This window comes from Marmota marmota, unplaced genomic scaffold (genome assembly GCF_001458135.2).
Source record: "Marmota marmota marmota unplaced genomic scaffold, marMar, whole genome shotgun sequence".
Classification (NCBI taxonomy): Eukaryota; Metazoa; Chordata; class Mammalia; order Rodentia; family Sciuridae; genus Marmota; species Marmota marmota.
Window position 1 is genome coordinate 7,987,848 of NW_026000153.1, and position 17,564 is coordinate 8,005,411.

At 38.9% G+C, this 17,564-nt stretch overlaps 1 protein-coding gene across 6 annotated transcripts in view; it reads left to right on the forward strand.

The window, feature by feature from the left end:
* Nucleotides 1-17,564, forward strand: part of Itprid1 (ITPR interacting domain containing 1) — a 152,663-nt gene that overhangs the window by 14,809 nt on the left and 120,290 nt on the right. For 2 of the 6 annotated variants that reach the window (XM_048786424.1, XM_015490081.2), the window contains exon 1: nt 11,409-11,598. The exons of 2 other annotated variants lie outside the window; for them this stretch is intronic. The gene's annotated coding sequence lies outside the window, so the exon portion shown is untranslated. Of the gene's footprint in view, nt 1-11,400; nt 11,599-17,564 lie in introns of those variants that run through there. 2 more of the 6 variants (XM_048786430.1, XM_048786429.1) reach the window with 2 other exon arrangements.

A 17,564-nucleotide genomic window follows, 5' to 3' on the forward strand; every position in this document is an offset into this window, starting at 1 on the left:
TTTTTTTTTTTTTTTTTTTTGGTGCTGGGGATTGAACCCATGGATGCTTACCCACTGAGCAATATCCCCAGCCCTTTTTATTTTATTTTTTTTGTGTGTGTGTGATACAGGGTCTCACTAAGTTGCTTAGGGCCTCAGTAAGTTGCTGAGGCTGGACTTGAATTTATGATCCTCCTGCCTCAGACTCCTAAGTTGTTGGGATTACAGGTGTGTGCCATCATGCCGGACATACTATGCCATTTTATATAAGGGGCGTGAGCATCTGTGAATTTTGATATCAATGAGAGAGGTCCTGTAATCAATCCCCTGTAGATAGTGAAGGACAATGTGTGTATAATTATAAGTAAGATTATAAGTGGTTTAAATAATTTAACTTATACAGCAGATTTTAAAAACATATATGAAATTTACAACTTCACAACCTAATAATGTACAAAAATCAATTATATGTTAACTTACACACAGTCTCAAAAATTCCAGAGAAGCAATGGTGAAGCTCTCAGCAACTTGGTTTCTGATATACATGCAATAATATTAGCATTAAATAACAAAAGGTTAGACTTCAAAAGCATCAGTAGATGAAAAGTATAATTTCCAAATAAATCAGGTGAAATTTTTGGATTTTGATTTTCAAATTAGGCAGTCGATAGTAGAAGTCTCCAGAAGAGCCTGTTTTTTTGTTTTTGTTTTTTTTTTCTCTGTCTTTTTTCATCTCAAAGGTGATGGGTATGGGAAATAATGTCACATTGCAAGGTGAGGGAGAGCTCAAATTGTGAAATTTAGAGGCTGGATTAGTTTTCCTTAGTGGCCCTTATTACCAAGTGGTGCCTCACCCTTCAGATCAAATTGCTTTTGTAATACACGTAAAATATTTTACAAACCTGGAAGAAAATTGGCTCCGAACAATCCAAAAAGAAACATTTGTCAAGTTGGGCACATACTCACTCACTTGCCACCTGTCCTATGAACATTTCTTTCCCTGCATCAAAGGGAAAGGGAGTCACTAGGAAAGGATGTCTGGGAACCAAGCTCCTTTCACCCCCTTAACTTGGCCTGTTTTTAACAAAGTTATCTGAACGCTCACTGTTCTTTGCTGAAGTTGGAAAACCAGTGTTTTGAGGACTGTGGAGCATTCCCAAAAGTTCAGGCCCTGACTAGTGGTTCTTACCCAAGGCCTGTGGTGTGGATCACAGTGGGACTTGCAGTACCACAGAGGTCCCCTTTGCTCTGCTCAGGCCCAGTGGTTGGAAGATGACTGGGCCTGAGCATCGTAAAGGGGACCTCTGTGGTCCTGCAAGTCCCACTGTGATGGTCCAGGTGCCCATTAGCTGTGGTCTTGGTGTATTGTTCATGGTTTTTTAAAGGTCTACTAGAAAAACTCCTCAGGGTTTTTCAAAACAGCCAGATGTATTTGATTCTTCAACTGCTCTTAAGTATGATGCTGGTGTGTCCACAGCACCAAAAGTTCTGGAATTTGATGAACCACTTAGTGATTCGTATGATGAATATAATATTTTAAGTTGGGTTCTAATTGTAGTGCAGGTTTTGTTTCTGGCTCCAGGTCTTGGTAAGACAGGTGCTGGAGCTCCTAAAGCAGAAAGTGGAAAATCAGTCGGACTGGCTCTGATTTATTTATTTCAACGCAGCCTGGGTAACACAGACATTTAGTAAACATTGATTGAAACTATTGGAGCCTAAGAGGAAGGCATATGATGGCCATGCATGCTATGTTATATTTTTCCAGATACTTCTTTATTTTAAACATTCTGCCTCTTTACACATACTGGTATTGTTTTTGTGTGGATATTGACTTTAATACATGGTCCCCCTGGTCTGGGCTTCGCAGAGTTAAAGGAAAGGAAACTTTGTGGATGGACGTGTGTGTGTGAGCTGAAGCACCTAGCACCACGACATCATGGAAAGTCTATTAGCTTTGAAACCTGGGTTTGCACTCCCACTTCCCCACGTATTGCTTGGATGGCCTTGGACAAGATTGTGACAAACACTAAGTATTGTGGTTGGGAAGACTGATGTTTCCATGGCTAACATCCTGGAAGAAATCTGGGGAGTGGAGAGAGATTAAGGGGATCATATTTCCAGGGACTAAAAGTCCCAAAGCCTTTGCTGTCCTGCTCTCCTGTTCCTGAGCACCATGTCCCCCTAGTTGGCTCTGGGCCTTCAGCTCTGCTTCCCCAAGGCTGTCAACGCCTGTCTTCCTAAAACAACCACAAGGGAGAAAGTAATTCGATAATGTCTCAATGCCTACCTTTTCCACTGGGAAAAGAAATGTTTACTGCAGGTCCTGCTCTTTCAACAGGAGGATGTTTGCAGAGTATTGCATGACTCTTAAGTTATAAAGACATAGCTTACGCAACATTGCTAAACTAAAGGCAAAGCTTGTAGATTCATTCCCTTTGGAGAGACAAGGAGAGGACTGTTGCATGTGGAAAAACCTTTCACAAATAAAATTCTACAATAATGAAAGCTGTGGGTGGCCTCTTTATAGAATTGGGTTCACATTTCTTTTTCTCTTTAGTTGAAACGTAATGCATTTTATCATTGGGGAAAGGCTGCTCCCTACCTCACTGTAATGGAATAACAACATCATAGCTGAATTCCACCTGTGCCATTCTTTAACCACAGTATTTGGCCAATGGCCTAAAATATTTGGCTACAGAAGAAGGAAATTAGACTTCTGTGATTAACTTAGGGTAGCCAAAAATTCCTTTGGTGGGGGGTGAAGGGTAGCAGTCTAGAGGCTGTTAAAGTTAGAGCACTGATTTTCAACCCTGAAGAAGAAATATGAACTCGGGCCCACTGATCCGTAATTGAAAAATGAAATACAAGATCCATTTATGCACGATCAGGATTTAAATCCTGATCACCATCAGAATTTAAAGATTTCCTAAAACACACTTACCATGGGTTTCCTTCCACAGCAAAATCCTTCCAGTGCAGGGGATCAGCAGTCAATACTATACATTTGCATTTATTTACAAAGCAAATGAATATTCATTCATTCTTTTGCATCTCAAAAACACTCTCTGAATTAGGTAGTATGATATTGTTACTCCCATTTGGCAGATAAGGAACCAAGGACAATAAAAGGTAGCTGATCAATGTCACAGAGCTACCAAGTAGCTGGCCCAGTGTGTAAGTCTAGAACAAATAATAGAGTACAAATTGTTGGAGTTCCCACTATGTTCCAAACTCCTTATCTCCAACTTAATGCCCTTCCCCCATAGCACAGTACTGTCCTCAGCCTCAGCTTCAGCATCACTTTGGGGGCCCACTAGGCTCTCTGACCACTGTCCTGGCCCTGTATTTCCATAAGACTGGTGTTCATGGCTATCCGTCACGTCTATGCAAAACTGAGTAAGAGATGTTGGCAAACGCACAAAGTTTTTAGAAACCATTCCCTCTCTGAGGCTTCATGATCATTCTCTCTGTGCAAAGTGGTTAGGTTCCCCCTTAACTGTACACATGGAAAGTACTCAGTGGTTTGTGTCACCTATCAAGCAAGGTCCATGTGGAATATATTTTGTAGCTTTTCACTCAACACACAGTCTCAAATCCAGAAGAGACTTAATATGTATTGATCATTACATAATTAGTGATAATTATGTAATACTAGAAGTGATACACATACTCATGACATGCTATTCTACAGCTGCTTTTATATAGTTATTTAGTACTCATAAAAACATATTAAGGATGGAAAACTTACATGTCTTTTGGTTTCTTGCTCTAGTCTGGATCCATGTGTTGAAGGTCCCCAGTGAGGTGCTATTAAGAGGTAGTAAAATCTTTAAGAAGGGGCTAGTGGGAAGTTCATAGTCATTGGAAGTTTATACCCTTGAAGGGGTCTCTGGGCCCCCTTTGTCGTCTTTTTTTCTTTCATTGCTTGGGCATGAGGTGAGCACTTGTATTCTGCCCTATGCTGCCTGCCGTTACCTCTGGTAGTAGAACTACTCCAGACCTAAAAGCACTAGTTCCACCTGATCGTGGACTGGAAACTCTAAGACCATGAGCAAAAATCAATCTTTTCTGATTATAAGTGGATTATCTGAAAAAATCGTGATGGAAAACTGACTAATTCAATTCCCTTTCCAAAGCCCAAATGTAGAACTACTCAGATGACAAAGGAAGACAAAGACCGACCCCAGCAACTTACATGAAACACAAGACACTCCTGGACAACCAAAGGACAAACACCATGAGTGAGAAATTTGGTGGGAGAAGGGGATTTACCGGTGTAAATCTTTTCTTCTCTCCCATGACTCTGGGTAGACTATTATCAGCGCTGTTACCGCTGAACCTCAAAATCAGCAGCACAAGATATTTATTGAGGGAAAAAATGTTCACCAGATAACAAACATAAATATTGGAATAAATTAATATATAATTATTGATGAGAAACTGATATTTTAAAAGATGGTAATGATTCCAAAACTATTCTATAAATCCAATGCAATGTTAATTAAAAGGCAGCTCAGGTATAGAATTTCAGTTGGAATCTGAATATTTCAACAGTCACTGTAAAATCTGAAGTATGAATAATATTTCAGACAAGATTTTGATTTTTTTTTTGTTTTGTTGGATAGAAAAGAAAAAGGGCTTGTCTTCCCCCTTATAAAGATTTCCTTTAAAGCTACAGTAACTATTAATAGTGTACTGGTAGTCCGCACAGTCTGCAAATAAAACAGATTCTACAGAGGGGAGGAGACTTGGTGTTTTAAAGAAATAACACCACAAACTGGAGTAGGGGGACATAAGTGAACTGATAGATTCTTTGGTAAATGGTATCAAGAAAACTGGCTCATCATATCCATAAAAACATAAGTTTGAGTCCATAATTTTTAAATTTTTATTTTATTTTTTATTGGTTCTTTTTATTTACCCAGGACAGTAGAATCTATTCTGATCAAATTATATGAGCATGGAATACATCTCATTCTATTTAGGACTCCATTCTTGTGGGTGTACGTGATGGTGGGATTTGCTTAGGTATTTTCATATATGTACATAGGAAAATTATGTTAGATTCATTCCACTGTCTTTCCTATTTCTATCCCCTCCCTTCCCTTTATTCCACTTGTCTAATTACTGAATTTCTATTCTTCCCCTCCCCAACTCCCTTACTGTGGTTTGGCTTCCACATATCAGTGAAGACATTCAACCTTTGGTTTTTTGGGTTTGGCTTTGAGTCCAGATTTGATGTCATATGAAAGAGTGAACTCCAGTGGTACAAAAGACCTGTGTATAAAAAGTAAAACTATAAAGCAAATGGGGGAAAACATGTATTTCTATTTTCTTAATCATTGGTGTAGGGAAGTATTTCTCAGATAAGAATCCCAAATCACAAACCATACTGCAAAAATTGATTTTGACAAAATCTAAATTAAGGAGTTCTGTTCAATGAACTGCTCTATAGATTGCATTAGCATATGGGTGGCAGATTAGGAGAACATATTTACAACTTCAAAAACCAACAAGGGATTAATCTAGAAAATACAAGGGACTCTGATGAATCAACCAGAAATGAAAATGAACATGATGCAGAAATAGACAAAGGTGATGACTGTACAATTCAAAGACAGGGGTCATGAAAGGATCATTGGCATATGATTCTCAACCCCATTAGCTAAAATTCTTTAACTCATTAGTTCTTATGTACTATTGGTGGCAGAGTGGACAAGATGACACTCTTCATAGAGCAATGTGGCAGAACTGCAAGAAATGAGGTGTGTATAGCCCTCTAAAGTAGACAACGGCCTGACTCATGAAAACAAGTAGGGCCTTGATACCACAAGGAGAAAGCAAACAAAAGCCATCAGATTACTCAACTCTGCTAAGGCATAAAACCTCCCTGGTGGTAATAATGCCACTGATGACTGATGTTACCCACACCCATCCTGTTCGCCCACACCAAAGAGAAAGAAAATAGTTCAAGACACCAGACCTCTCCAGTATGGTATGGCCTTCACTCTTGGAGGATAACTGAGGACTTCCAAATTTTGGTGTCCCTTTGAGTTATAAAGAGACTCCAGAGAGCTCTGATCATTCACAACCTTGAATCCTTGACCACAAGTATGTAATTTGCACAAAAACATAAACTTAGCCATATCTGAGTCACCAACGCTTGACCCCCAGCCTTCATGACTGACTAGCTGATCCTGAAATCTGGTTTCTTAGTGCATATCCCAGATAAACTCATGTTCAATGTCATGAAAGACATGCACATGATTCTAATTTGTTATGGGTGGCTGGGTAGCACTGGGGCCCAACTGAGTTTCTCTCTATGGTAGAATGGATAAGTGGAATAAATTGTTTTGAGTTGGATCTTAAATGGTGAGTAGGAACTATACAGGCAGAGAAGTCAGGAAAAGTTCATCCCCAAAGAAGGAGCAGCATCTACATGAGTGTCATGTGGAGAGGAAAAGATCCATGTGGAGTTCTTGAGAAGCACTGTGTAAGTGAGTGATGGATCCCATCACAACTAACTGTGGGGATAGATTGGAGGGAGAAGAAGTCAAAAAGCTAGACCAGCAAGGCAGCTGGTGTAACTCAGAGATGTTCAGACTCCAAAAGCAGAAGAGATGGAGAGAAGCAGACACATTTCAGAGGGTGGTAGGAGGTAGAATGAACAGGACTTGGTTGTGATGAGAATAAAGAAAAAGTGATAAGCCTAGGATAATCCCCACGTTTTTGGTTTGGATTATGAGTGAATGATTATGTTATTAATTGAGATCAGAAATACAAAGGGGATCTTTTCTAGGATTAATAATTATAAGGCAATGAAGAAAGATAATTAAGTTATTGACTCTTCTGTTCTAGAGTTTTTAAATTTAGTGGATAAGAAAACCATATAAACAAATATTTACCATATTATGTGATAAGGGATAGGATGTAATATGTTCAAGGTTCAGCAGTGGCATAAATGAAGAGATTAACCCCATCTTGGGAGGCACACAGAGTAGCATATGGAATATGGAGCCCACAGTCTGAGTTGAATTCGGATTTCTTCTGTGAGAGGTTATGTTCCCTAACCTTTTCATATCTCAGGTTCCTCATCTGCAAAATGAGATCAATTGTAGCACCTAAACCATAGTGTTGATGTGTGGTTTAAATTAAAAAAAAAAGTGTTGGGAACATGGATAGTGCTCAAATAAATTGATGAACAAGGTACTAAAAAAGATATCATCAGTAAGCTAAGCTCTGGCAAGTGTCTAATGGTTTTTCAAGTGGACTGCTGTGGTTCGGATATGTTTTTTGTTGTTGTTGTTTTGTTTTGGTACCAGAGATTAAACTCAAGAGCTCTAGGCCACTTCCCCAGCCCTATTTTATATTTTATTTAAAGACAGGGTCTCAATGAATTAATGTCTCACTTATGCTGAGGCTGGCTTTGAACTCATGATACTTCTGCCTTAGCTTCCAGAGCTGCTGGGATATCATGTGTGCACCAGTGCACCTAACTTGGATGTGGCTTGAGTGTGTTCATGTCTTGACAGCTTGATCCCTAAAGTGACAATGGGATCTTTAAGAGGTCAGGCCTAGTGGTAGAGTCTTAGGTCATTAGAGGCACTGATGTTGGAAGACACTAAAGTAGTTTTTGTAGGACCCCTGAGTTGGTTCTTATGAGGGGGGTTGCTATAAAAGAAAACACCTGGTCTTTCTCCAGCCTTTTTGGCTTCCTGCCATCTCTTTCCCTTATACATGCTTCCTCCATTGTGATGTCATTCCTCTAGAGTAATGGATTCAAGGGGGCCCTCACCAGAGCTAACACTATGCATTTTAGACTTTCAGCCTTTAACACTGTGAGCTAAATAAACCTCTTTCCTTAGCAAGTTAACCAGCCTCAGGTATTTTGTTTCAATAATAGAAAGCTATCCAATACCGACCAGGAATATGTCAAGCAAATGGAAAAGTGCAAAGTCACAGAGGAAAGATAAACCAATGTGACAGAACTGCAGGAGAGATTTAAGTAGCTCATGGAGGGTACTGTGTGTGATAGGCATTAAAGATAGATGGACTTAGATGCCCTTCAGTACATGAATGGATAAAAAAGTGGCATATATACACAATGGGATATTACTCAGCAAAAAAAAGAGAATAAAATCATGGCATTTGCAGGTAAGTGGATGGAGTTGGAGAAGATAATACTAAATGAAGTTAGCCAATCCCAAAAAACCAAATGCTGAATATTTCCTCTGATATAAGGAGGCTGATTCATAGTGGGGTTGGACGGGGGAGCATGGGAGGATTAGAGGAACTCTAGATAGGGCAAAGGGGTGGGAAGGGAAGGGAGGGGGCAGTGGAGTAGGAAAGATGGTGGAATGAGATGGACGTCATTACCCTAGGTACATTTATGAAGACACAAATAGTGTGAATATACTTTGTATACAACCAGAGATGTGAAAAATTGTGCTCTATATGTGTAATATGATCTATAATGCATTCTGCTGTCATATATAACAACTTAGAATTAAAAAGTAAATAACTTAATCAATATTTAAAGAATAAATAAATAAATATAATCTTTAAAAAAAAAAGATAGATGGGACTGGTTAAGGTATTCTGTGGGGCCCCGTTTCATTAAAGCAGACTCTCTGATACTCTTTGTCATCCTCATTTCCACTGCCTATTGTCTTCTCCATCTATACCTCCTTTTCTTTTTATGCTTTCTGATTGGTTTTACAGATGGCTATTTGTGGGTTTATATATTTGGTTAAGACTTTGCCCTCTATAGTCCTGCATTTACCCAATAATTACTCCTAAAGCAAGTTATTCCTGATTGTTTTAACATCTGGCCTGATCTGAGTCCTATAGCAACAGATATTTCTTCAACAACTATACTGGACCCCACATTGCTTAGGACTTCCATGCTGAAAATTCATTTTGAACCCAACACATGACATTCTCCAACCTATTCCTAAATATGACCTTGGTTTCTTCTGATCATGATTTAGATTCTTAGCTTGTTACCTAATCTACATAGTGACTAAATAGCCCTTTTGGAATGACCTGTCCTGGTTTGCCCATCTTGGTCCTAATTAAGTGGATGGCATGTCCTCATGTTTGGTTCTGACTCAACCAGAAGGAACCAGGTGCAGTTTGGGTCCCACTGTACTCTTTACTGGAGTGGAACGGAATAGCTCTGTGACCTGCCCATGTTCTTTGGGACAGTTAGCTTTACACCTCTCTCTCCCAGTGACTCACCTTCTCTGCCAGATAACTGAAAGGCAGTTATGTCATTCCTCATGAGGTGATGGAGTCAAAGGAGAGTGGTGCTGTGTTAACCCTAAGTGTGAAATATTACTTGCTTCATGACCTATGTTCTGTAGCCTTCTTAGAAACAATGAAAGAGAAGAAATAATGATGGAAAGAACAAGTTGGGAACAGATAGGCCATCCTAAAGTGACAAGAAAACTTCAGGTTGCTGTCAGAGAAAGAGTCTAAGAGGAGACAGGGCACAGTACCTGGGAAAACTGGGTGAAGGGAAGAAAAATCAAAGTCAAGTTGAAAGGAAATAAGACAGTTTTTTAAATATTTATTTTTAGTTGTAGTTGGACACAATATCTTTATTTCACTTATTTATTTTTATGTGGTGCTGAGGATCGAACCCAGGGTCTCACAAGTGCAAGGTGAGCACTCTACCACTGAGCTACAACCCCAGCCCCAGGAAATAAGACAAGATTTACAAGGTAATGACCTAGCCATGTAAATATCACTTAGACGTATAATAACTCGTCAGGGATCCTGGAGACCATCCTAACATTAATACAATATAATGACCATGGACCACACCCTTCTAAGGAACTCTGCTTAAAGCACTGTGATCAGACTTGGAAATAGAAGGACAAGTTATAATTGATTGAGGTCGTGGGATCTTGGGCAAGTCACCTTTCTAAGCCCTACCTTCTGACATGTTAAATGTTGGCGAGAAAACATTGAAATTACTTTCCTGCCTGAGGCATCCAACAGATCTTTAGAAACAAAATAAGAGAATGGATGTGAGAGCCCTTGATCAAGCTGTAAAACTGATACTAATGGAGCAAATTTTAATTGTTGTGGCGATTTCACAGGGGAAAGAAATGTGAACAATAGCATTACTTGCTCTTTCAAAGGTTTGCCAGTCTGTGGGAACAGGGAAATATCAAGGACAGCCGTCTGACCTAGGGATAAAATTACTAATTCATTCCACCTTCCTTTCAGAGTTCTTATGACAATTAACTTGCCAAGTTTCAACCACAAGACCATATGTTTGCTAGATCACGCAGGGAAATGTGGTTTATTCTGATTATTTGTTTGTATTAACATTATTAGCGTAGTGCTTCATTTATTAAGCTGGCCCAAATTCAATCTGTCAGGAGGCTTCCCAGATCCTGAAGGTGTAAAAATACTCTAAAATGCATGCAATTTTTTAAGTAGGAGAACACAGAGCTCACTCCTCCTTAGCTGACCTTGTTAGTGATCACCTTGGTCCTTGGGCAGAACGATATTCATGCTGATGACAGACCTGAGCTGTTCTAAAGTCTCGAAGATCCTTCTGGATTGTTAAAGGAATATTCATGTATACTAATGGCAGTTTTAATATTTAATGTACTTTAATTATTCTAATTATTTGGAAGTTGCTAATCAGTGCCCTCACCCAACCTAGGTCATTTGGATCAATCAGACCGACCACTCATTTCCTGAGTATACAGAGCAACTAAATATACATTAAATGATATCCTTCAATACTTCTCCCTCAGGGTTACAGATAACACAGTAAGTTCAGACACTTGTGAATGGAATCATTATGGTACCCGGATTCGTTAATTATTGTTTTTTAAGTCGTAAGTCAGTTCCCTAGGAAACACCCCCCATTCTTTAGCCTCACCTCTCCTCTTTGTTTTCAGATACCCTCTATTTCAATCATGCAGACCTCTATGCAGCTGCCCCATGCACCATTCTGTTCAATAATTGTGTCTCTATGAAACTTTCTCTGCTTTCATCCTCTTTACAGCCACAACCTTAGTTCAACCTCTATTCATCAGGAAAGCTTCTCCTCATGCTTCAAAACTCATTGCAGGCTCCCTCCCCCACCCCATGAGGCCTTTCCAAACTCCCTGTGGATGAACATGACGTAACGTCTCTCTTGGTGGCCTCTATACCCCTCCATAGGAGCTCTCAGTTGTTTTTATATTTGTGACCCCACAAAAGGCTGCAAGCTCCTTGGGGGAGAGGAGAATGATTTGTTCATCTTCACATTCCCCTTTCCCAGCTGAGGGTCTGGCTGGAAAGATCTACAGGGCTCAGGAATGCTGGAAGTTTCCTCCAGTCTGATTCGTCACCTGCAGGAGCTGCACTGCCCCAGTCTGCTGTTTAGAGTGATCAGGAAAACAGGTTTTTCCTTAGGACAAATGGGTGTGGACTATGAAAATGGTATGCAGGATTAGTCAAATGCTATGCTGTTTCCTTCAGGAACTGTCTAGACCTAGGGCTCTCAGACAGTTCAGCTGTGGTGCTTCTGTGGCCCTGGATGGGGCCGTGCAGGGGGCTGAGACTCTTCAGAGGATGAGCATTGCTTTCCCAGAATTCTACTCCAGAGAGAAGGTGAGGCTGCTTACCAAAAACTTTTTTTGTGTGCCATAGTAACCTAAAATATTGGTTCTCCCTTGTCACTGAAAAAGAAATAGAGTATCTGCCCTTCTTTCTGCCTCTTTCTCCTGATGTATATCTTTGGACTGTAACCGGCCAACAGTTTTACATTGAACATAGGTGAAACTGATCATGCTGAAATTGCTAGGTACAAGCAGAATTCTGTGCAGTGCTGGGGGTGGGGTGGGGGTGGGGGGTAAAGGCATTAACAGTTCACTGGCAGAGCCATGTAAGAAGAATTGAGACTTGGCCAATTCCTGGATGGGGACAGAGGAGGAAAAAAAATATATCTAGAGTTGTGTGAGCTGAGAATTGACAGATGCTGTGGCCATAAATGCTATCCAGTTCCAGGGAAGGGTAGGGAAGGGGGGGGGGAGAGAAATCGAGAGAACAAAAGAGAGCGAGAGAGCGTCCAGCAGGTAAGAACTACTTATAAGCATGGTGTTGCTCCATTTTGAGTTTCCAGCTGGTGATATTTTTGTTTGAGGTGTCATTCTGGAACAATTTTCAGAATGCCACAAGTAAGAATGGTATTTTGGTACCTCATCATTATTGGAGGAATTAATGAAATATGTTTAATACTAATGAAACTAAAAATTCCTAACAGACAATAGAACACATTTGTATATGTATTTAGAGAGAGAAATATACATAAATTTATATGTGTGATATCCCTATATAATAAAAGCGATTTTATTCAGCATGGTTATCAGAGTTTTTAATAAAATCAGTCACAGTTCTCTCTCACTGCTGATTTAAACATGAGAGCCTGGACTGTGTCAATCACCATTGCAGAGAAATTGTCAAGAGAAAGGGAAGTTGTGATTTAGTAATTATCTATTCTTGTTTGCTAATATGCAGCAAAATCATAATTTTATAGAACCATTCCCCTAACTCCTCCAAGTGAAAAGATCAAGACGTGAGGGAATTTAGGAGAACGGATTTCAAAGGATTGTTGTAGGGAATTCTTTTTATTTCTTTCATTACCTATGAAGTGATAAATGCAATGTGGGAAGCTCTCTGCTTTCTGCAGCAATAAAGAGAGGGGAACAGACTGAGGTACATGCACCCAGAGGACCACTATGGCCACTAAAACACAAGTCAAATGTATGTGCATGGACATGGCCCGGGGTTCAGCACATACTCACCAGCAGAAATGTCCAGAGAATAGTGCTTAACGATAGCTCATTTTGAGGGTTCCTATGTAAGATTGAGTGGGTGGGACTATAAGTGTCTCTCTATATACACATTCTATTGTTTTGATGTTTGCAGTTGATAAAATTCTTACATAGAGAAAGAACAGCGGAAAAGAAAGTGTGAATGAGAGAATGAAAATAAGAGAAAAAAGGAATTGGAAACAGCCCCCCAAAATGTGATCAAGATGCAAAGCTTTTAAGGGGGCAATAACCTTCTATTTCCTGCTATGAGTTGATAAAGTTATTATGTTAAGAAGCAATATAAGCTCTCTATTTTAAATCATCCCTAATAGTTTTTTTTTTTTGCTATTAATGTGCTGTGTTCTTAATTAAACACTGACCTTTTACAAATTAAATATAGTATTAAAGAAAGGGAAAATAATACATTTGGGAACCATGAGCAACACACAACTTGGACAACTTTCAGAGAATCACAGAGACAAATAGGGTTAGGTAAGAAGAAGGAAGGGCTATAATATTAATAATAAAACCTTTGTAAACATTATATTTTATGATGGGCATAACATCTCATCACTTGTGCATCTTATCGGGCATTTAGATAGTTTTATAAAGGGTGTTTATGAATATATGTGTGTTAAGGTTCTGAGAAATAAATATTGAAAATATTTTCAGAGAAGAGAATTACTATAACACACACACATACACACACACACACACAATTTGAAAACTACCTAAGTGACTATTCATGTACAAAACCCAAATCATATAATCTTATTTGTTTTCTATTTATTTTTTACTAACTCTATGGGGTTCAATTACGAGTCTTACTGTATAACTGAATACACCTTATGGATATTCTTCAAATTTCATATAGAGAAATCTCAGAGATGCTGGGGTGGCATATAAGGTGGTAGAAAATGTGGCTTTGTTAGAGGTGGTGTAGCTTGAAAAAGAAAGCAGTTAATTCCACATGACCCAGGAAATAGAAGGTGGAGCCTTCTATTTAAAAAGTCTGTCTCACTAAAACCTTTACACTTAAGAAAAAAATAAAACCCATTTTTGTCTGAATACAAAAGTGTTACATGCTCAGGTAGCTCATGTGCCCATTTGCACTTTCCAAAAAAAAAGAAGTCTTTAGAGCACTGGCAGAGTAGTGACTTCCTAGTGGCAAGCTGTGACTGTTACCAAAGGTACCTTACTCAGAGGTGGCTGTGAAGCTACAGGCGTCCACTCTGCTGGGTAACGGGAGAAAGATGCATGCTTGATAGATAAAATAATGGCCCCCATCAAAGATTTTTTGCCAATTTATATTGCAAAAGGGACTTTGTAGATGTGATTAAAATATGGATCTTCAGGTGGAGAGGTGATCCTGGATTGTCTGGGAAGACCCAATGTAATCAAAAGGGTCCTTTAAAAGGGGAAGGGAGAAGTCAGAATCGGGGAGGAGATGTGATGAAGGAAGAGATGAGAGTGGGTTGGAGGGAAATTCGAAGCTGCTGCCCTGCTGGCTTTGAAGATGAAGGGACCACAAGCCAAGGAATGTGGACAGCCTCTAGAAGCTGGAAAGGCAAGAAAATGGATTCCCCTAGAGCCCTCAGAAAGGAATGCAGCCCTGCTGACACTTTGATTGTAGCCCAGTGAGACCAACTTGTCCTTTTGACCTTCAGAATTATGAAATAATAATTTTGTCTTGTTCCAAGCTACAAAATGTGTGGCAATTTGTTACATCAGCAATAGGAAATGAATACAAGCTATACTAGGTTTTCCAGGTGATCTTGAAGTTTCAATCTATCAGTGTTCCCAGGGATAAAAACAGGAAAGCAGGAGAATGTGGCTGAGGAAAAGGTAGCAGAGCCAATGATGATGGAAAGGACTTCGAGTTGGGCTTACAAATGTATGGGCCACAAACAGCGCTTTTCTGTCATTCTTCCTTAATTTCAGTTCCATGGAAAAGTGGCATAATAATGACCCATATACAGCAATATATTTACTTCATCATGCAGGGTATTTTCTGCACATTGTAGAAAAATTACAAAACCAGTTTCACCAAGGTCCAATGAAGTAATTATCCTGGTATTTAATCCTTCCATATTTTAACCATTCTCTTTTGTTCAGGCCTTCGTAAATTTGCAAGGACAAATTTAACTGTAAAGAATAAATTATTTAGAACCCACAGAAAAGGCTTTCTGAACCAATTCCCATAGAGCAGACATTTCTTGAATCTCAATCTTCCATCACTGTCCAAAAGATGCAAAAGAAGTTGGACAAGGCATTTCATCTCCCCAAGGTTCCTCTTTTATGAAATGCTGCCTAATTCATTGAGACAGGCGGAGAATCTTGAATCTTAGATCTGGACAGAAACCCAGAGCTGACAGGAGCCCAGATTTCTTACTTTATTTGAGAATGCTGAGGCAGCCACTTGTGCTATTACACTGTACCCTGTCTGTGCACAAATGCACAATGGGCAAGGACCATACAAGGGAGGCAGAAGTGAGAGGTGGTTGGGTTTTTGGCCTCAAGATTGTGATGTACAAGAAAAATAGAGCAATAGCAAAAGTGTATGAAATGGTTCTGAAATGTCATGGCAGAGGTGAGCACAGGTATTGGGTGGGCTTAGAGAAGGTGCACTAGCTCAGACAGACATCACTCACTGTGAATGAGCATTAATTTTTAAAAATAAAAGATTTATTGACTTTTTTATTTTACAAATATTATCCTGTCCTTGGTCTATTGTTTTGAAAATATAGTAAGATAACATGAGGAATTTGGAATTTGTCCATGATCACATCACCCAAAGATAATCACTCTTCGTATTGTGTTAAAAATTTTGTGTAGCTATACATAGATATATACATATCTATTAAGATACTGTGTATAACACATAAAATGTTTATATTAAAAATATACACATAGTGAGAGACAATAGAACAATAGTTTAATTTTGTGAAGTTCTGATATCTCTCATAGATTATGTGTTAATGTCTATAATGTCTATAATCTTGTTAATGTCTATAATCTTCTGTGTTATAAGCTATCATAAGTATCTCATTTAGAATCTTTGAATCTCAGTGTTAGAGAAGGATATACTAAATATCTTCTAGTCCAACAATCAAAGAAATAAACTTTCACTTTTAAAATAGTTTGAGATTTTTTCTGTTCCCCATACCCACTTTCCCCATTAGTCATGTCTTACATTAGAATAGTACATGTTTAAATCAGCTTTTTCATCCCTGTGACTGAAAGATCCTACAAGAACAATGTGGAGGAGGAAAAGTTTGTGTTGGCTCATGGTTTCAGAGATCTCAGTCCATAGATGGCCCAGTCCATAGCTTTGGGCCTAAGGTGAAGCAGAAATCACAGCAGAAGGGCATGGTGAAAAAAAAAAAAAAAAATCTCAGGATACAGCAAACAGGAAACAGAGAGAGCTACTCTCACCAGGGACAAAATGTAAACCCCAAAATTACACTCCTAGTGACTCACTTCCTCTAGCCACACCCTACCTGCCTATGTTACCACAAGTTAATCTATATTAGTGGCTTAATCCACTAATTACTTTACAACTCTCATACTTTAATCATTTCACCTCTGAAAATCCTCATATTGTCTCACATATGAGCTTTGGGGAACACCTCATATCTAATTCATAACAGGACCTTTATTGTAGTTGATGAGCAAGGAATATGTTATTATTGATTCCATAGCTTATTTAAATTTCCTCAGTTTTTACCCAATGATCTTTTACTGTTTCATTATTCCATCCAGGATATACATCACATTTAGTTGTTATACCTCTTTGGGTTCTTCTTTACTGTCATAGTTTCTCAGACTCCTCTTGTTTTTGATGATCTGGAGAGTTTTGAGGAGTGATGAACATGTACCATGTAGACTATTGTCTGGTGGAATTTCTGTGTGTTTTTTTTTTTTTGTGTGTGTGTGTGTGTGGTTATATCAGGTTTATGGATTTGGAAAGGGCAATCACAGAGGTAGCAGTCTCATCAGACTAAATCAGAGGAGCATGCTATCGGCATGACTTATCATTATTGATACTAGCATTGATCTCCTAAGGTAGTGTTTGTCAGGTTTCCTCACTGAAAGTTACTCTCATCACCTATTTCCACACTTATTTTTTGAAAGAAAGTCACTATGCATAGCTCATAACCAAAAGTGGAAAGATCGAAATGCTTCACCTCCTTGAAGGCGGAATATCTACATAAATTATTTGGAATTCTTCTGCACAGATTTTTCTATCCCATGATAATTATTTACTTATTCACTAATCTGTTTTATATCAGCATGGACTCATTGATATTTATTTAATACTTTGGGTAATAATTCAATACTGCTTTATTTTGCTGCTTAAATTGAACTATTTTGGGGCTGGGGCTGGGGCTGTAACTCAGTGGCAGAGCGATTGCCCAGCACATGTGAGGCACTGGGTTTGATCCTCAGTATGACATTAAAAATAAACAAATAAAATAAAGGCATGCTGTCCATCTACAACTATAAAATTTTTCTTTTTTAAATTGTATTATCTTTGGCCATGAAGAATTCCTTCAATTAGCTACTGTGTTTCTTTGACATACTACATCACTCTAATCTTTAATCCTGAAATGGAACCGCTAGCCGTGACTCAAAATATCTGCATGTGTGTTAATTCCTTGTTGCTGTAACTGAGGTATAAAATGCTTTCCAAATGCAAATGAATGCTCTGTGAAAGTTTTTTAGGACACTCCAGGCAGCTGGACAGTATTCTCATTTAGAAAA